The sequence below is a fragment of the Coregonus clupeaformis genome, unplaced genomic scaffold (genome assembly GCF_020615455.1).
Source record: "Coregonus clupeaformis isolate EN_2021a unplaced genomic scaffold, ASM2061545v1 scaf0031, whole genome shotgun sequence".
Taxonomy (NCBI): Eukaryota; Metazoa; Chordata; class Actinopteri; order Salmoniformes; family Salmonidae; genus Coregonus; species Coregonus clupeaformis.
In genome coordinates, this window is record NW_025533486.1 from 262,501 (window position 1) to 284,537 (window position 22,037).

Genomic DNA, 22,037 nt, shown 5'->3' on the forward strand with positions numbered 1-22,037 from the left:
TCCTCCAGTCCAGCAGAGAGCAGTCTGACTCCTGAGTCTCCTGGGTGATTGTAGCTCAGGTCCAGCTCTCTCAGGTGTGAGGGGTTTGACTTCAGAGCTGAGACCAGAGAAGCACAGCCTTCCTCTGTGACTAGACAGCCTGACAGCCTGCAAAGAGTCAAATCATATTAAAACCACACTGCTATTCTTTGGTGGTGAAAATGGTGGCAGTATATTTTTTCTACATATTAAGATATATCAGTGTCCTGAAACCTGCCATATCTATTCATAAATGAATGTATCATTATTAGAAATGTCAAATTATCATAATAGTGAGAGTAAAATGTATGGTACAAATATTTGAGTAGACTGACCAGAGCAGTTTAAAAAGCAGTATCAGTCAAAAGACAGACAGTGAGGTATCAGATTTAGATTGTATTGAGTATACAGTCCACACCATATCTATTTTGACAAAGATAACATTTTAAATGTGGCTCTATACTCCAGCATTTTGGATTTGAGATTAAATGTTTCATATGAGGTGACAGTATATAATGTCACCTTTTATTTGAGGGTATTTTCATACATATCTGTTTCACCATTTATAAATGAAGGCACTTTACAGTGGGAAAAAAAGTATTTAGTCAGCCACCAATTGTGCAAGTTCAAAATGAGCAAAATAAATCCAGAAACTCACATTGTAGGATTTTTAATGAATTTATTTGCAAATTATGGTGGAAAATAAGTATTTGGTCAATAACAAAAGTTTCTCAATACTTTGTTATATACCCTTTGTTGGCAATGACACAGGTCAAAACGTTTTCTGTAAGTCTTCACAAGGTTTTCACACACTGTTGCTGGTATTTTGGCCCATTCCTCCATGCAGATCTCCTCTAGAGCAGTGATGTTTTGGGGCTGTCGCTGGGCAACACAGACTTTCAACTCCTCCAAATATTTTCATGGGGTTGAGATCTGGACACTGGCTAGGCCACTCCAGGACCTTGAAATGCTTCTTACGAAGCCACTCCTTCGTTGCCCGGGCGGTGTGTTTGGGATCATTGTCATGCTGAAAGACCCATCCACCTTTCATCTTCAATGCCCTTGCTGATGGAAGGAGGTTTTCACTCAAAATCTCACGATACATGGCCCCATTCAGTCTTTCCTTTACACGGATCAGTCGTCCTGGTCCCTTTGCAGAAAAACAGCCCCAAAGCATGATGTTTCCACCCCATGCTTCACAGTAGGTATGGTGTTCTTTGGATGCAACTCAGCATTCTTTGTCCTCCAAACACGACGAGTTGAGTTTTTACCAAAAAGTTCTATTTTGGTTTCATTTGACCATATGACATCTCCCAATCCTCTTCTGGATCATCCAAATGCACTCTAGCAAACTTCAGACGGGCCTGGACATGTACTCGGTTAAGCAGGGGGACACGTCTGGCACTGCAGGATTTGAGTCCCTGGCGGCGTAGTGTGTTACTGATGGTAGGCTTTGTTACTTTGGTCCCAGCTCTCTGCAGGTCATTCACTAGGTCCCCCCGTGTGGTTCTGGGATTTTTGCTCATCGTTCTTGTGATCATTTTGACCCTACGGGGTGAGATCTTGCTTGGAGCCACAGATCGATGGAGATTATCAGTGGTTTTGTATGTCTTCCATTTCCTAATAATTGCTCCCACAGTTGATTTCTTCAAACCAAGCTGCTTACCTATTCCAGATTCAGTCTTCCCAGTCTGGTGCAGGTCTACAATTTTGTTTCTGGTGTCCTTTGACAGCTCTTTGGTCTTGGCCATAGTGGAGTTTGGAGTGTGACTGTTTGAGGTTGTGGACAGGTGTCTTTTATACTGATAACAAGTTCAAACAGGTGCCATTAATACAGGTAACGAGTGGAGGACAGAGGAGCCTCTTAAAGAAGAAGTTACAGGTCTGTGAGAGCCAGAAATCTTGCTTGTTTGTAGGTGACCAAATACTTATTTTCCACCATAATTTGCAAATAAATTCATAAAAAATCCTACAATGTGATTTTCTGGATTTTCTTTCCTCAATTTGTCTGTCGTAGTTGACGTGTACCTATGATGACAATTACAGGCCTCTCTCATCTTTTTAAGTGGGAGAACTTGCACAATTGGTGGCTGACTAAATACTTTTTTCCCCACTGTATGTGTCTAGTCCCCCTATTTGAAGAAGTCATAAGTATTCTGACCAATTCACTTATAGTGTATTAAAGTAGTCAAAAGTTGAGTATTTGGTAGGAAACTCGTTGGTTGCATTTGCAGTTTGTTTAGGTTGTGTTTTGGGTTATGTTTTGTCCCATAGTAACTGAATGGTGGATGATGACTAGAGTAATTTTCTGTCTAAGTGAGTAGATAACATGTTTCTAAACATTACTAAATTAATCCTAATGATGCCATGATTAAGAAAAATCATGAATGAATCATGAATAATAAGGAGTGAGAAAGTTACAGAGGCTACAACAAAACATGCTAACCTCTCACCATTACCAATAACAGAGGGGTTTATGATCCTTGTTCCTCTGTAACTTTCTCATTCATCATCATTCACGATTCATTCATGATTATTCATAATCATGGTGGTATAATCAAGTGTTCAGAAACATCTTCTATTCTTACTGACAATACAAGTGAAGTGACTCCAAAATGACAGGACATTATTCACCATTCAGTTTCTATTGGGAAAAACATAATCCAAAACACAACCAAAACAAATTGCAAATATATTCAACAAGTTTGTAGAATCACACGCTTGATGTAATCACTGCAGGCAAGGAATATGGGACCAAATATTAAACTTATGACTACTTTAATACAATATAAGTGAATTTGTCCAAAATATTAAGACTTTTTCAAATGGGAGAACTAGACACATAAAGTGCTTTCATTTCTAAACGGTGAAACAGATATGTATGAAAATATCCTCAAATAAAAGGTGACATTCTGTACTGTTGCCTAATATGAAACATTATACCTCAAATCCAAAATGCTGGAGCATTGCACCAAATTTAAAACTGTAATCTTCACTGTCCAAACACATATGGTGTGGACTATGTGTGCCTGGTAAACACATGTGGATCTGGTGAACAGTTATCACTTGTTGACCAACTACAGGAATACTGACCTCAGAGTCTCCAGTTTACAGTGGGGATTCCCCAGGACAGCAGAGAGCAGCTTCACTCCTGAATCCTTCAGATCATTGTTACTCAGATCCAGCTCTCTCAGGTGTGAGGGGTTTGACTTCATAGCTGATTCAAGAGAAGCACAGCCTTCCTCTGTGACTAGACAGCCTGACAGCCTGCAAAGAGTCAAATCATATTAAAACCACACTGCAATTCTTTGGTGGTGAAAATATATTTTTTCAACATTTTCAGATACATCAGAGTCCTGAAACCTGCCATATCTATTCATATATGTATATACACACTACTACCAGTCAAAAGTTTGAACACACCTACTCATTCAAGTTTTTGTTTAGTTTTTTTTAAACTATTTTTTACATTGTAGAATAATAGTGAAGACATCAAAACTATGAAATAACACATATGGAATCATGTAGTAACCAAAAAAGTGTTAAACAAATCAAAATATATTTTAGATGTTAGATTCTTCAAATAGCCACCCTTTGCCTTGATGACAGCTTTGCACACTCTTGCCATTCTCTCAACCAGCTTCATGAGGTAGTCACCTGGAATGCATTTCAATGAACAGGTGTGCCTTCTTAAAAGTTAATTTGCTTAATTTATTTCCTTCTTAATGTGTTTGAGCCAATCAGTTGTGTTGTGACAAGGTAGGGGGGTGGGTATACACAAGATAGCCATATTTGGTAAAAGACGTCCATATAATGGCAAGAACAGCTCAAATAAGCAAAGAGAAACGACAGTCCATCATTACTTTAAGACATGACGGTCATTCAATAAGGAACATTTCAAGAACTTTTAAAGTTTCTTCAAGTGCAGTCGCAAAAAATATCAAGCACTATGATGAAACTGGCTCTCATGAGGACCGCCACAGGAATGGAAGACCCAGAGTTACCTCTGCTGCAGAGGATAAGTTCATCAGAGTTACCAGCCTCAGAAATTGCAGCCCAAATAAATGCTTCACAGAGTTCAAGTCACAGACACATCTCTACATCAACTTTTCAGAGGGGACTGTGTGAATCAGGCCTTCATAGTCGAATTGCTGTAAAGAAATCACTACAAAAGGACACCAATAAGAAGAAGAGACCTGCTTGGGCCAATAATCACGAGCAATGGACATTACACAGGTGGACATTTGTCCTTTGGCCTGGAGTCCATATTTGAGATTTTTGGTTCCAACCGCTGTGTCTTTGTGAGAAGCGGTGTGGGTGAACGGATTATCTCGGCATGTGTAGTTCCCACCGTAAAGCATGGAGGAGGAGGTGTTATGGTGTGGGGGTACTTTGCTGGTGACACTGTTTGTGATTTATTTAGAATTCAAGGCACACTTAACCAGCATGGCTTCCACTGCATTCTGCAGCGATACGCCATCCCATCTGGATTGGGCTTAGTGGGACTATCATTTGTTTTTCAACAGGACAATGACCCAACACACTTCCAAACTGTGTAAGGAGAGGGATTGAGTGCTGCATCAGATGTCCTGGCCTCCATAATCACCTGACCTCAACCCAATTGAGATGGTTTGGGATGAGTCGGACGGCAGAGTGAAGGAAAAGCAGCCAACAAGTGCTCAGCATATGTGGGAACTCCTTCAAGACTGTTGGAAAAGCATTCCAGGTGAAGCTGGTTGAGAGAATGCCAAGAGTGTGCAAAGCTGTCATCAAGGCAAAGGGTGGCTATTTGAAGAATTTCAAATATAAAATATATTTTCATTTGTTTAACACTTTTTTGGTTACTACATGATTCCATATTTGTTATTTCATAGTTTTAATGTCTTCATTATTATTTTACAATGTAAAAAATAATAAAAATAAAGACAAACCCTTGAATGAGTAGGTGTGTCCAAACTTTTGACTGGTACTGTATATACATGAATTAATGTATCATTATTAACAGTAAATAACATGTTTCTAAACACTACTAAATTAATCCTTGTGTGTGTTTGTGTGTGTCCAGTGTGTGTGTGTGTGTGTGTGTGTGTGTGTGTGTGTGTGTGTGTGTGTGTGTGTGTCCGTGTCCAGTGTGTGTGTGTGTCCAGTGTGTGTGTGTGTGTGTGTGTGTGTGTCCAGTGTGTGTGTGTGTGTCCTGTGTGTGTGTGTCCAGTGTGTGTCCAATGAGTGTGTGTTCATTGAGTGATACAGTAATACTGACCTCAGAGTCTGACTTCAGAGCTGAGACCAGAGAATCACAGCTTTCCTCTGTGACTCCACAGCCTGACAGCCTGCAAAGAGTCAAATCATATTAAAACCACACTGCTATTCTTTGGTGGTGAGTAATTTTCTTTCTGTGAGTAGATAACATGTTTCTAAACACTACTGAATGAATCCTAATGATGCCATGATTAAGAAAGATCATGAATGAATCATGAATAATAATGAGTGAGAAAGTTACAGAGGCTACAACAAAACAGCTAACCTCTCACCATTAAACATCAAATAATAGGTGACATTCCATAATGAAACATTCAATCTGAAATCCAAAATGCTGGAGCATAGCACCAAATGTAAAACTGTAAGCTTCACTGTCCAAACACATATGGTGTGGACTATGTGTGCCTGGTAAACACATGTGGATCTGGTGAACAGTTATCACTTGTTGACCAACTACAGGAATACTGACCTCAGAGTCTCCAGTTTACAGTGGGGATTCCCCAGTCCAGCAGAGAGCAGCTTCACTCCTGAATCATTCAGGTCATTGATACTAAGGTCCAGCTCTCTCAGGTGTGAGGGGTTTGACTTCAGAGCTGAGACCAGAGAAGCACAGCCTTCCTCTGTGACTCCACAGCCTGACAGCCTGACGAAGAGATCATCATGATTTCACAAACACACTGTTAATTTAACACCAGTAGTGTAGAAGGACAATGGCAGATGCATTTGGTTTATTCTCTCAAACAACATATTGATTCATCTTCCGTCTCCTATTATTGTATGGTCATATTGTTATACTAATGTGAAAATCAATGCATTTATTCAATATGTTTTTCAATATAATATTATATACATATTATAATACATATTTTACTCTAAACTAAATATTTCTTCCTGATGATTAGTACTTAAATGTCATTTTATGTACTCACAGAGCAGCTCTGGAGGCTTTGACCACTGGCAGCAGCCTCAGAAGACCTTCCTCTGATCTGGAGTATTTCTTCAGGTCAAACACATCCAGCTCCTTTTCTGAAGTCAGCAACACAAAGACCAGAGCTGACCACTGTGCAGGTGACAGTTTGGCTTTTGAGAGACTTCCTGATCTCAGGTAGCTTTGGATCTCCTCCACTAGAGAATGGTCATTCAGTTCATTCAGACAGTGGAACAGATTGATGCACCTCTCTGGAGAGGGATTCTCCCTGATCTTCTCCTTGATGTACTTGACTGTTTCTTCATGGCTCTGTGAGCTACTTCTTGTCTTTGTCAGTAGACCTCGTAAGTGCTTCTGATTGGACTCCAGTGAGAGGCCCAGAAGGAAGCGGAGGAACAGGTCCAGGTTTCCCATCTCACTTTGTAAGGCTTTATCCACAGCACTCTTGTAGACAGTAACTTCAAGCTTGTCTCTGAACAGCGCAAAAAAGTTCCTGGACGTTGATTGAGGTTTAGCCATTAGATTCTCATTGTTGTTGATGAATGAGAGGAACACATATACAGCAGCCAGAAACTCCTGAATGCTCAGATGCACGAAGCAGTACACCTTGTCCTGGTACAGCCCACATTCCTCTTTAAAGAGCTGTGTGCACAATCCTGAGTACACTGAGGCTTCATTGACATCAATGCCAGCCTCTTTCAGGTCTTCTTCATTGAAAATCAGATTGCCATTCACAAGCTGTTGAAAAGCCAGTTTTCCCAGTGACAGAATGCTCTCTTTCTTCCAGTGTGGACCTGTCTCTTCTTTCCCAAGATACTTTTCATTCTTCTGTTTGGTATGAAACACCACAAGGTGTGAGTACATCTCAGTCAGAGTCTTGGGCATCTCTTCTCTCTGGTCTGTACTCAACATGTGTTCAAGGACTGTTGCAGAAATCCAACAGAAGACTGGAATGTGGCACATGATGTGGAGGCTCCTTGATGTCTTTATGTGTGAGATGATTCTGCTGGCCATGTCCTCATCACTGAATCTCTTCCTGAAGTACTCCTCCTTCTGTGGGTCATTGAACCCTCGTACCTCTGTCACCTGGTCAACACACCCTGAAGGGATCTGATTGGCTGCTGCAGGTCGGGTAGTTATCCAGAGGAGAGCAGAGGGAAGCAGATTTCCCTTGATGAGATTTGTCAGCAGCACATCCACTGAGGTTGACTCTGTGACATCACAACAGATCTTGTTCTTCTGGAAGTCTAGGGGCAGTCGGCACTCATCCAGACCATCAAAGATGAACAGAACTTTGTACTTGTCGTAGTTGGAGATTCTTGATTCTTTGGTTTCCTTTGAGAAGTGATTGAGAAGTTTAATCAAAGTGTTTTTTTTCCCCGTTCATCAAATTCAGCTCCCGAAAAGGGAATGAAAATACAAATTGCACATCCTGATTTGCTTTTCCTTCAGCCCAGTCCAAAATGAACTTCTGCACAGAGACTGTTTTTCCAATGCCAGCGACTCCCTTTGTCAGCACAGTTCTGATAAGTTTGTCTTGTCCAGTTAAGGGTTTGAAGATGTCGTTACATTTGATTGCAGTCTCTGGCCTTGCTTGTTTCCTGGTTGCTGTCTCAATCTGTCTCAGCTCATGTTCATTATTGACCTCTCCTGTTCCACCCTCTGTGATGTAGAGCTCTGTGTAGATCTTATTGAGAAGTGTTGGGTTTCCTTGTTTGTGATCCTTCAAATACACATTGAAACTTCTTCTTTAGATTAGATTTGAGTTCACGTTGAAGAATCACAGCACGCTCATCTGAATCTAGAAATAACACAGAGGATATTAATATTACATCTGTTTTAATGCCTACAGTATTGTAAGACTGTCTTATAAAGTTTAAATTATAATCATTTATTCTCTTAACTGTCTGTATAAATCTGTAAATGTTTTCATAATGCATTACATACTGGTGTGACTGATTTATATCATTATTGGTATTATTGATGGCATTAATAATGTTGTCTCTCTCTCTCTCTCTCTCTCTCTCTCTCTCTCTCTCTCTCTCTCTCTCTCTCTCTCTCTCTCTCTCTCTCTCTCTCTCTCTCTCTCCTCTTCTCTCTGTCTAAATTAATCAACACAACACATCCTTGCTGCTACTTGATGAGGTCACTAGGTGTTTTGTTAAGGCTGCTACAATATCATTTAGTTACACAGCTACTTTAGCTGTACTTTAGCTACAGCTTTTAAATGTTATAAAACAGCATTCAACATGAGGCAGACAGCTCTTACTTTTCTCCAGTGTGTCAGCAAGCTCCTTCTGGTTCATTTTCCTCAGGACGTGCAGTGTGATCTTCAGAGCCCCCTCTCTGGCACTGCTCTCCTGCTTCTCATCTTCAGCATCCACCACTTCCTTATCCTGCTTCTGACCCTCAAAGCCTTCTGGGAGTTCTGGACTAAGAATCCTCTGAAACATCTTCAGCTCATTCTTCACAAATGTCATAATATTCTCTTCAAGCAACTGAAATAAATCAAGTAAATAAGTTAAGCAAGAGACTAAATGCTTTCTCATTAACACAATAATGAATGATTGACAGATCAACTTTACTTGAGGTAAACAAAAACAAATGTACATAACAGGACCACATACACTGAATATGGAGGCTATGTCTGTTTGATGACTCTGGGATGACTGACCACTGAGAATCTCTGACTCTGATCTCTCCTGTTGGTTTCTGTGGACAAAACATGAGATTACATCTCCTCATCCAGGGAGTGCACACACACACACACACACACACACACACACACACACACACACACACACACACACACACACACACACACACACAGGGAGGGAATGTTGTGTTTGTGTAATATTGTTTCAGGACTATGAAAATGGAAAAAAGGATTAGCCTATGGATTATGAAAACAACAAAATTAAATGGAAAAATGGGAGAGGAGAAATGACTAGAGACAGTGTTGTTTAACTCACTTACCATGACCCATGAGTTCTTCTTACCTTTGTTCAGTAGAAAAGTCTCCCTCTCTAAAGGATAGAGGTTGATGCATAGACCGGTCACTCTTCATGGACACACAGCTGGGTACAGGGGAGGCTGGTCTCTCCTGCTTGATTGGACTTCAACACAACAGAGACAAACATTACGTCTCTCATCTATTCTGAGCTCAGATGGGGAAACAAGTTTTATGCCAAAACGCTATATATCCATTTTCAGAAATGTTCGTAAATTAGCTTTTATTGTTTAAATAAATTATGAAAGAGATTGGTGTGTTTTTTCAGTAGCTAATCATGGCATGGGGTTGTTCAATGACAGACATGTATTTGTTTAAAATCTATCACTTGATGGTTTCATTTTAGAGAGACAAATAATCATGTTTTTTTGCAAAATGCTATATATCTGCCTCACTCTCAGAGAAATAAGTAGTACTGCTAGGTTTAACACAGTAATTATATATCTGCCTCACTCTCAGAGAAATAAGTAGTACTGCTAGGTTTTACACCGTAATAATATATATGCCTCACTCAGAGAAATAAGTAGTACTGCTAGGTTTTACACAGTAATAATATATATCTGTCTCACTCTCAGAGAAATAAGTAGTACTTCTAGGTTTTACACAGTCAAATGTGACCGACCGGCTCGATTCGATCTTATGTAGCAAAATTTGAAATTGTGTTTTTTACATTGGATAAAAGTAGAGACTCAGCTAGAAAAAGGTATATCATACACTACAGTTGAGGAACAATGGGAAAGTAATTCTGCTTTGAAAGATGATAAACTTGTAACCTTATGTTTGAGAAAATGGCCTTTAAATGTTTTGGTTCACCTACTGGAGAGCTCTTCTTTATCTACAGTGGTATTACTTTGGCAGATAATGTCACCCATCTAAATAAATAGTATATATATATAGTTAACTAAATGTATGGTGTTTTTGGTTTTTGTCAGTTTCATTGTTTGTTATGCTATAAATGGTTATTTTATGGTTGTAAGTGGTAAAATGAACTAGAAAATGTCATATTTAGTAATTCTGAGTAATTACTACTTTAGTAAGGATATACTTTATTTAGTACTACTGCAGTTGCTAAATAATTCCAATAGATGGCAGCGTAAGACAATGAATGACATTTCAGAAGGTTAGTTTAGTTTTCTCCCTGGATACACCACCACTCCCCTCACAGGAAAACTCCTGCACATGCTTTTACTGTCCCTTTCCACACTGCTGAAGCAAGAGGAACGACTGAAAAAGCATTTAACAGATTACTGTGAAATAATATAATGATGATTCATGTTTATTATTAGCTGTTTTTATGCTCATGTTTTGAAATTATACTTCATTACTATAACGATTTTCAATAAGCCTGAACATTAATTTAGTCACCTTTGGTCGAGAAAAACGTATATTCCTAGTACATTAATTGTCAGATTCATCAACCAGGAGTGAGCACTCTGCCTTCTAGCACAAGCGAGGGGCATGTTTAGGTACATTTGCTAACTGGGAGGGTTGCATGATGTAATTTATTGGCGAGCTGGAAGACAAACTCTTGTCTTGTCTATTCCGAGGTTGTTTAATCGTAATATTAGATATTTAAAAATGCATGTATACTAGGGTTGAGGTTGGAGCATCTGACTAGTGATTATTTACCCGGGGTTCAACACCTGCTATAGTCACTATTTAGTTGCTCTTCCAAAAGCATCACAGGCCTAATACGAGATAAATAGCTAACTGAAGTAATGAGTGACCATTTTAGAAAATCATGGGACACATAGTATTTGGTTGCATGCTATTTTATGTCAATCATATTGCTGCTTGTAGCCTATAACTGATGTTTCGTGGTCTTATGCTGCCATCTATTGGGAATATTTAGCAATTATAAGTTATTAATTCAAGTACCTACATTGGTGAGGCAGCTGAGAAATAAAGTGTATTAGATCAGTCTCAAACCTGCCCCACGCTAATTGCTGGACTTTCACACAGAGGTTACTAGGTCGCCCAGTTCAAACAACATTTGAAAAATAAAACAAATGTGTCTTATTTATCAAGTGTTCTGTCTTGCAATTATACATATAATACATAATAATAATAATAATAATCAAAACGCTATTTAATACTTTAATTGTATTTACTAAGATAATATTATTACTAAAATAGTTTATAAAAGTGCTCTAGGCTACCCTACCCTAGAATTAGGGGTTAGGGTTACGGCTAAAATAGATTATAAGTAGGGTAAGAGTTTCTGTATAGCACTTTGTGACATCTGCTGGTGTAAAAAGGGCTTTATAAATACATTTGATTGATTGTTAGGTTTATGGTTTATATGGCAAAAAACTGTATGGGTTTATGGCACCTGCGCAGCATTCGCTCAATTTGATGCCTAGGAACGAATATTTCGATGCATATCAAATTACCCAGCAGCCTTTTAGAAACAACAAGTCCTCAAAGAAAAGGTTATTTCTTAATCTAAAAAATTGTTCTGGCTGTTTAAATTGCCCACATCTTGAAAAAGAGGACAGGGACATGCATTTTATTTAGATTGTACAGTTTTTTCTTAAAACAAATATGGTTAACCATGACCAGAAAATGTTTAATGTTTGATGGCTATCCGCCAGCCATCGCCTCTTAAACTATCTCACCTCACTATTTGTGACCACAACATGTACTCAGGTGAACATTGTGCGCGCTCACCAAGTAGCCGTAACCTTGTTAATAATCAGTTACCTGAGGTAAACCTACAGGGTTAACGCTCACCAAGTAGCTGTAACCTTGTTAATTTTAAGTTACCTGAGGTAAACCTACAGGGTTAATGCAGGCAGGTCTCATTGATATCAATAGTGAAGCTGGCATTGTGACGCAGAACAATGGACTGGGAATAGAACGTTCTGAAGACGAGTCGGTGCAACGGAGCTCAATAGAACTAATAGGAGCTGGCAGGGTGAAAAATGCCCAAACATAAGGCCTGTTTTTTCGTGATTACTGCATAACCAGGGACAGAAGGTAATATTATGAAACTGGGCTCCATGGCGGATGCAATGAACTAATTTAATCAGAAATAAATGTTGTAAAAAATGTAACTTTAGGCGCCACGAAAATAATATTCAAAAAGTTCAGTCCTTGGACACAGAGGGGTTAAACACTAAAGTTACCGTCCATCTAGTGAAGAGGAGAACCGGACAGAGGGATGGTAGGTAGCCAGCATCCGTCAACGAGAGAGGGAGAAGCCCTCCACTGTATTTAACAGGTGGAAGAAACAACCCGGGAGCTCCATCGGTCCACAAGAAATGCAGGCAGCCGGTGTTGATATAGTGGTAGCTAGGATAACTAGGATGCTGCTGGTAGAGTAGCTAGCTTAGCTAGCTGTACCGACTAGCTTGGCTAGCTAGCAGGTCGTTCGTCTGTCCCTCGAGGATGATGACGAATCCGGTGAACCACAAGGCGCGGCTCTGTTGCGACCTGCAGTGTGTGTGACGTTTGGTGTGGCGTTATCTTATGTTTTTAATCTTATGTTTTTAATTTGTACACTTAGTGGCGTTATTTTATGTTTTAAATTTGTACACTTAGTTTACAAACATTTTGCCAACCATGGATTTCCAGTGGTGGGGTGTTGGACTGATCTTGTTGATCGTGTACATACCCGCTACGAACGGACTAAATAATGAAAACGCTGCTGGCAGCGGAATCCAATACAGCAGGGGAGTTTTTACTACAATGCAACTCCAAATACCAACGCGATGGATATCCCAATGGCCCATCTAATACCTGATTGTCTGCGAGTGGATTACAAACCCAAATGCAAACGTGGAAAACGCGTGGGGGAATCAGACAACGACTTAAAAAAATTAAGAACAAACTTCCCTTACCCACCACCTTGCTGATTAATGCCCAGTCACTGAGGGGGGAAAGTGGATGAGTTGTCAGCGAATCTGCGCTTCCAACAGGAATATCGGGAGGCCTGTTTGCTGGCATTTACTGAGACTTGGCTGGATGACAGAGTCCCGGAGAGAGAAGTGGAGCCGGCCGGCTTCACCCTGGTCAGAGCGGACCGCGATCTGACAGTCACAGGGAAACTTCACGGCGGGGGCGTCTGCCTGCTTGTCAGGGACCAGTGGTGTAAATCGATCCTGGTAAGAGAGCGACTCTGTACCCCCGACATTGAACTGCTTTCTGTGTCACTGCGACCTTACTATCTGCCCCGTGAGTTCCCCCAATTGTTTGTTACCGTTGTGTACATTCAACCAAAAGCTAATATAACAAAGGCATCAGAGATTATTTATAATCTGTCACAGAAACTGGAATCCATCTCCCCGACGCACCCAAATTTATTTTAGGGGATTTTAACAACTGTACCTTGCACAAAGTCTTGCGCACATACCATCAGTATGTGAAATGTCACACTAGGAAAAATAGGACTCTTGATTTGTGCTATGGGACAATACCAAAGGCGTTCTCTGCCACCACCAGACCTCCTCTGGGGACATCAGACCACAATGTGGTCTACCTCAGGCCAATTTACTGTCGCCTCCTGGAGAGGGAGAAACCCACAGTTAAAACTGTCCAGATCTGGAATGACAACAGTATCACTTGTCTCCAGGGGTGTTTTGACTGTACAATGTGGGAGGTATTTGAGGACAGCAGCTCTGATCTGGATGAACTCACAGAGGTTATTTCAGACTATGTAAACTTCTGTGTTGAGTCAGTTGTGCCTACTAAGACCTGTAAAATCTTCCCTAACAACAAGCCTTGGGTATCAAAACATCTAAAATCATCACTACTTGATAGGAAGAAGGCAGTTTATGCTGGGGGTGATAGACAGGCTTTAAGAGATGTACAACGGAGATAAAAAGACAGATACTGGTGGACAAGGAGGCATACAAGCAAAGGGGTGGAGAGGACCCTCTCCTCAGGAAACGCAAGGGTGGCCTGGCAAGGGATTAAATCCATGGCTAGTGCCCCCATATAGGCAGGGGAAAAACCAGTGCTGACCTTTGGGGGATATGAGGGCCAGAACATGGCTAATGAACTGAATGTTTTCTTCTCAAGATTTGAATCAGACAACTTCGTGTCGGAGGTAAAACAAATGAAAGCATCATTACAAATGTTTGAGAGAGTTGTTGTTCAACAGTCTGATGTTCTAAAGTTGTTCAGGGATGTAACACATACAAAAGCCCAGGCCCAGACAAAATAAGTGGGCATGTGTTAAAGCACTGTGCTGAACAACTGGCTGGTGTTTTTACAGACATTTTCCAATCTTCACTCAACCAGCAACACGTTCCAGTATTGTGGAAAAAATCAATAATTAAACCAATTCCTAAAGTATCAAATCCCTCTGTGCTGAATGACTATCGCCCTGTCGCTTTGACATCCTTAGTTATGAAATGCCTTGAGAAAATTGTGAAAAGTCATATTCTCAGTGTCACCCAGAAGCTCCTCGACCCATTTCAGTTTGCCTATCAGACCAGCAGAGGAGTTGATGATGCCATTCTTACCCTCCTTAACATGGTCTATAGACATCTAGAAGGTGCCAAATCTCATGTCAGGGTTCTGTTTGTTGACTTTTCTTCTGCCTTCAACACAATCCAGCCTTACATTCTGGCACAGAGACTCATTCGGGACTTTTCCTTAGATGGGGGGCTGGTTTTGTGGCTGTTGGACTTCCTGAGCCAACGCTCACAGCGAGTCAAAATAGGTCCCCATGTGTCGGATATTCGCAATACCAACACAGGCTCTCCTCAGGGATGTGTTTGTCCCCACTTCTGTACATCTTGTACACTAATAGTTGTACTAGTTCCCATACTGACAGACACCTCGTTAAGTTCGCTGATGACACTGCCTTGATCAGCCTGTTGCATGATGACGAGGAACATCATGGCCCGGTCCTAGATGACTTTGTAGAGTGGTGTGAGGGAATCACACTTGGTCCTCAATACTAACAAGACCAAAGAGATGTGCATAGACTTCAGGAAGCGTACAACACCTACCTCTGCAACATCTATCAGAGGCCAGAATATAGAAATTGTAGAGGAATATAAATATCTGGGTGTCTTTTTGGACAGTAAGCTTCAGTGGAGTAAATGTACAGACCAGATCTACAAAAAGAGCCAACAGAGACTGTACTTTCTAAAAAAAGTTGGGTTCCTTTAATATAGACTGTACTATATTGACTCTGTTTTACAAATCCTTTATTGAGAGTATTTTAACTTTTTGTATTGTTTGTTGGTTTGGCAATGCCACTGTCAGTCAGAGAAACATGCTGAGAAGGATTATTACCACAGCAAGTAAGGTACTTGGAGTCAAACAGACAGGCCTGGATGAGATCTTTAAGGTCAGGGCCCTCCGTAAGGCTCACAAAATCATTTTAGACCCAAGTCACCCCCTGTACCTGGACTTTGAATTACTCCCCTCTGGGCGTAGGTATAGGGCACCCCTCAGCAGGAAAAATAGAATGAGATAATCATTTGTGCCAGGTGTGATATCCCTCTTAAATAGCTCGGGCAAATGTTCCCATTGACCCCGTAAGGCCAGCAGGCTAGTCTTTGTTTTAAATGTTTTAAATGTTTTATTTCTTATTTCTTACTTTTATTGGTGCGTGACTGTTATTGAAAGTTGTATTGTCAATCTTGTTTTGTATTTAACGCCACTTTAAATGTGTACATGACACTGTAACAAAAATTTCCCCATGGGGACAATAAAGTAAGTAAAGTAAAAAAAAAAAAAGATGAAACAAGGATAGCGAGTGAAAAGGATCTGGCTACACTCATACTGTCCCTGACCAAAAAGCAAATTGAACAATAAACTTCGGTGTCTCAACACTGTAACAAACTAAGTCGTTATTCCCCAAGATCACCTCAGTCCACTCAGCGCGTAACTGGACAATATGCTTGGCGCCACACCGTACGTGGACGCGGACAGTTCCAGAACGCGGACATGAGCAGAGCCACACAATACATTTACATTGACATTTTAATCACTTAGCAGACGTTTATATCCAGAGCGACGTACAGTTAGTGAGTGCATACATAACCCAGTCTTTACACTGGCTTACATTAGTAATATTAATTTTTATATGTAAAACAAACATTCAAAGTTTTTTTATAACAATATTTTGAGATCTGGGCCCATATCCACAAAGTGTCTCAGAGTAAAACAGTGGTCGTATAAGTGCTGAGAATAAAGATATTTTACACTTATGGGTATAAATTAAAGCTATGCATGAAGCCTCTAGTCCCACCTAGTCGGCAGATATTTAGGACACCTCATGAGCTGTCCTAACCAGTTAAGAATTAACAGCATGTGTCTTGATAATACTATAGAATAATGCAGTGAGTCAGTGGTTCCTGCGCCACATGTAATTGCTTTGGAGTAGTTAAAAATAATATTTTTATATTTCTATATGATCAATCCATAAATAATATAGACCTACATGCAACCGTATGTCTTGTGCTTTTGGCAATGATTTCTGTATAATAATTATGTATAAGTGATACCATTAATGTCTGCATTGCATGTTGTCTTCATTTTGGCAGATTAACTCATGCTTATTTCTGAAGAGTAACTCAGGTTTTGCCAAGCGGCTAAGGAGTTGGAGCTGTGGCAGGAGTTGGACCTATGGCAGAAAGGTGGCTGGTTCGAATCCCGGGCCGGGCGCTGGAAAAAACAGGCGGGCTTGATCTGACCACTGGAAGGCTGCTGGGTTCACATCCTCAAAACAATCACCTTTTGTTGATCAGAACTCTAGAGGTTCTTCTTCACTGAACCCAAAAATATATATAACTTTTAGTGGTTCCATATATTAAGGAAGTGATAGAAGCATTTTTGGTTCTATAAGGAACCTTATTTTCTAAGTGTATAATAAACACGCTTTTCTTTTGATTATTTAATTACCACATCATGTTTTTTTCAAGTTATCCTTTGGAGCGCAACATCACGTTGTTAAAAAATAATCCTAAATTGGCCATGGCTATAAATTGGGCAATTGAAGGCATCTAGGGCGAAATATGTGTTCGATGAAAATGAACATTGTATGCAACGTAGTAGGCAACATTATTTGCAAGGGACCCTGATGCCTACGATGCCAAAGCTATTTAGAGTTGTTAAACGGGTGTGAAGAGTGTGTTGGTATAATGGTAATATTGTCAAAATTCCGCTTGTAACAACTATCAGAATTGGTTAAAAAAATATGCATTCCATTATATTAGGCAATAATGAAGAGTAGGCAAAGTGTTCGTGTCGTGTGAAAATTCTATCAAATGTTTTACATTGCAACGAGTCCAGTCAGGGTGCTGCAGAACCCCTGCAGTACCTCCGCGGACCCCGGATTGAGAACTCCTGATTTAGCAGATGCTCTTATCCAGAGCAATTTATGATAGCTCTTAAGATAGCTATTTATTTTAGAAATAAACTTAACAAATTCTTCATAAAATTGTTATCTCACCTCTTAGCTTTGGTGTCATGTTCCCCAGAGAGACGCGTTTTAGAGGCAGGGCCCCCCTCCTCTCTCTCCCCAGAGAGACTCATTTTAGAGGCAGGGACCCCCTCCTCTCTCTCCCCAGAGAGACTCATTTTAGAGGCAGGGACCCCCTCCTCTCTCTCCCCAGAGAGACTCATTTTAGAGGCAGGGCCCCCCTCCTCTCTCTCCCCAGAGAGACTCATTTTAGACCACTGACCCCTAAACAGAGATGCAGCATGTTGGTTGTGGTAAACACAGTGACCACTAATTCTTGATTGACAATTGTTCTCATTTATTCATTATCTCTTAGAAATAAAATATTTACTAACAGACACATCCAAACAGTCTGGCTATTTAATGCAATCACATGAACATCTGGTTGTGACATCTCTTCTCCATGTTAACTGTCAATAATAATAATAAGTCACTGTTTGTTAAGGTAGTTATAGACAGTGCAGCAACACAAGGCCATGTCTCACACGTATTTGTATTCATTAAAAGTCGGCCATTTGTTGTTTCTTTGTCTTTCCGTCTTTCAATCTGAGAATGTAGACAGAAGGGCTAAAACGGGCATGATTGATCTGAGGGGAAATCATTGATACATTCAGAAAGTATTTTTGCAACAAGTAGGAGATTTATATTATGTAAAGTAGGCTAGGTTATAATATATAACAGAGGTTTGTTAGTGATATGCAGATTGAGGTCTATACCTCAGCTATAGCCTATATATCCTAGATGACCAGCCTAAACCTGTTCAGATCAGTTCCCATAACGTTACAGGCCTACCAGTAGCAGGACAGAGCATGTAGCCTAGGACTGATATGTTTCACATTTCCAACAGAGACCATCAGGTTGGTCAGCATGATAAGTGATCATATATCAAACCTACTCTGACTATTGAATGTCTGTAAACGACCTAACTTTCTAATATAATAGTTCTGTGTAGCCTAGACTTACCAGAGTCTGCCCGTCTTTCCTTCAAATCAACACATTTACCCTAATTTTAATGTTGCAGAGAAATGTGTCCCACAGTTTAAACAGCCATTTTGTAAGTGCGTAGGCTACACACTTACTTTTAATTTCATATGAGGAAACTGGTGCGGCCGCCTGTTTTCTTGCAGATGAAGTAGCCTCTCATAGGGAACTCATTCAACCAGCCTAAACAACAGTAAATAAAATATGTCAAATGGTCAAAAAACAATGGTGTAAAGAGAATCATGTCCTCCTAATATAGCCATGTACATTAAAGACAGGTATATTGCTACAGATGTAGGATCTTAATTTGAGCCGGTTTGCTACAGCAGGAAAATATTCCTGAAGCAACACGACATTTTAAATATTATGTGAATTATAGTTAATGGTCATTTTTCAAAAGGGAAAGGTGGAAAAATTTAAATTACAAACTTCCGAAGCCTTTTTAACCCTCAAATACACAACAAGTTTTAGTTCTCCTGCAACAGGCTGATTAAATTAAGATCCTACAACTGTACCGAGCTTGTCTTTATCTAAACCAAGGCAGTTTGCATTATTAGCAATGATGTTATAACTGTCAGCTGCTGTAAACCTATGTGATTGGATGTTATAGACCCCCAACCCAGTTTCTTTCCCCATGCTGTAGCCCTCACCAACTGGCCATCTGGCCCATAGAGACTAAAGGACTATACACTCTATGCTGCACACCACATCAAGCCATCTCTGAACTGTACACTACCATCTGGTCCATAGAGACTAAAGGACTATACACTCTATGCTGCACACCACATCAAGCCATCTCTGAACTGTACACTATCATCTGGGCCCATAGAGACTAAAGGACTATACACTCTATGCTGCACACCACATCAAGCCATCTCTGAACTGTACACTATCATCTGGCCCATAGAGACTAAAGGACTATACACTCTATGCTGCACACCACATCAAGCCATCTCTGAACTGTACACTACCATCTGGCCCATAGAGACTAAAGGACTATACACTCTATGCTGCACACCACATCAAGCCATCTCTGAACTGTACACTACCATCTGGTCCATAGAGACTAAAGGACTATACACTCTATGCTGCTCACCACATCAAGCCATCTCTGTGTGGGAAAGTATTGGGAAGACAGAAAGATAACAGTGAATATGAGACATGGGGAAGGTATTGGGAAGGTTTAAAGATAACAGTGAATATGAGACATGGGGGAAGGTATTGGGAAGGTTGAAAGATAACAGTGAATATGAGACATGGGGGAAGGTATTGGGAAGGTTTAAAGATAACAGTGAATATGAGACATGGGGAAGGTATTGGGAAGGTTGAAAGATAACATTGAATTTCCCCCAAGTATCGCAAACAGGAAGTAAAATTAGTCACAAGGTTGTGCTAACTAAAGTAGTGTTGCAAAAGCCTTTCCACCCCACTCTTCCCCATCAGTCTCAAGAACAGAACCGGTGGTTTAATGTAGAAACATGTAGATACAACAGAAACAAGATGTGATACTATCTACTTCTCTTTTACCAGAACAGAGACATTTCCCAGAGGAGGCTGGTGGGAAGAGCTATAGGAGGACGGGTTCATTTTTAAAGACTTTTGTTTTTATCTTTTTAATGACAGATCATAGAAACATGCTGTTTTCACAAACAGAAAATTATTTTGAGCCTTGTTACCCATTTTTTTCATACCTATTCCCAACTTAATCTGCCAAGACAATGCACCACTAATGAGTCTCTCTTTCCTCACTGAATAAATGACAAATGGATGAATGGGCGATAGTTGTGCACCTTACTTCACAATTGAATTTAAATTAGGCTTAACTGAATGATAAGGAGGGTGCAGATGTTGAATTCATTTAGAACAATAGTGTAATGATGAGTTTGTGTTATGCCTGTTTATCAGCAGCAAATCATTTGACCACACGCCTTGTGGGTTGATACATTTCTCTTTTATGTTTTACTTTGTAAAAATAAACTGTTACAGGTCTGTTTTATTTACTATAAGTCTATTACTAATCAAATGTATTGTGGGAAACGAAAACATGCTATGTGTTGCAGTCAACACAATCTCACACTCAATCCGTGCAAATATGCACAAAAAGCATGCATTTTTGTGTGGCTGATTTTGTGTGAAAATACAAATTTTTGTACGACTTCATTCATAGGAAAATACATTTTTGGGGGGTGAATTAAGCCACACAAAAACGCACAAAATTTGCTAAAATACTTTTTGTACTTATTTGCTCGAATTGAGTGTGAGATTGTGTTGCAAAAAGTAGGCCTTTAGAATTATGCAAAACATATCCTTGATTACCGAAGTTGATGAGTGACAAACAAATGATGCCAGTCAGCCTCACAGCCGGCCCATAAAAAAACTACACCTAAACTATACCAAAACTCATTTCACACATGATAAGAGTTAGCCTATAGACCAGATTACATTGACAATAATCTGATGAGTGACAATATTATCAGTTGTCAAATTGTACATGACGAGATGGACAAATCTTGTAATTGACAGATGCAGGGAAAGGAGCATCTCTTTATCAAATCCTCCTTCAGAGTCACATGCAGGTAAAACATTGTGATTTCTATATAGTGCTGTATCTGAAAGAGCATATTCTGCAGTTTCTATGACACTTACCTTTATCAAATAACTCTCCAAATTCAAGAGGTGCAGCTCTATTTCCAAATGTCACTTTTTTCACCAACATCCATGCTGTTCATTCATTTAGCACATGACCACTCTAGTGCCAGCATTGCTCTGGCTACTAAGCAACAACGAGTAATATAACATTCTGTCGTCAATGGATGAATGGCCAATAGAAACCAGATAGAAACTGATAATGATGCATGTGACTTCAGTTTTGGTTAGCCGCCGATGTCGAAACCAACTTGCTCAGTGTCTTTCCATATCTGGGGAAAGAGGAAACCAGATCAGCCGGGTGAGCGACTATCTGAGACTGTGGTTTTGAGACACGTGGAGCCCCCAAAAAAAGACACAATGCCAAAACAGCAGGTCCTGTTCTCCCTCTTCCCCAAGCACCACAGCTCCTACTGGGGAAAAAGACACAATGTCAAGACAGCAGGTCCTGCTCTCCCTCTTCCCCAAGCACCACAGCTCCTACTGGGGAAAAAGACACAATGTCAAGACAGCAGGTCCTGCTCTCCCTCTTCCCCAAGCACCACAGCTCCTACTGGGGAAAAAGACACAATGTCAAGACAGCAGGTCCTGCTCTCCCTCTTCCCCAAGCACCACAGCTCCTACTGGGGAAAAAGACACAATGTCAAGACAGCAGGTCCTGCTCTCCCTCTTCCCCAAGCACCACAGCTCCTACTGGGGAAAAAGACACAATGTCAAGACAGCAGGTCCTGCTCTCCCTCTTCCCCAAGCACCACAGCTCCTACTGGGGAAAA

The 22,037-nt window shown here is 40.3% G+C and overlaps 1 long non-coding RNA gene and 1 pseudogene across 1 annotated transcript; both read right to left on the reverse strand.

Moving 5' to 3' along the window:
- LOC123483116 overlaps positions 1–8,694 on the reverse strand; it is an 18,977-nt pseudogene extending 10,283 nt beyond the window's left edge.
- A 9,127-nt stretch (positions 8,695–17,821) lies between these two features.
- LOC123483127 lies at positions 17,822–21,613 on the reverse strand. The gene is made up of 3 exons (XR_006658081.1): positions 21,265–21,613; positions 18,717–18,801; positions 17,822–17,862 (listed from the first exon to the last, which is right to left on the reverse strand). It is a non-coding gene; the product is annotated as an uncharacterized LOC123483127 (long non-coding RNA).
- Positions 21,614–22,037: the final 424 nt, after the last annotated feature.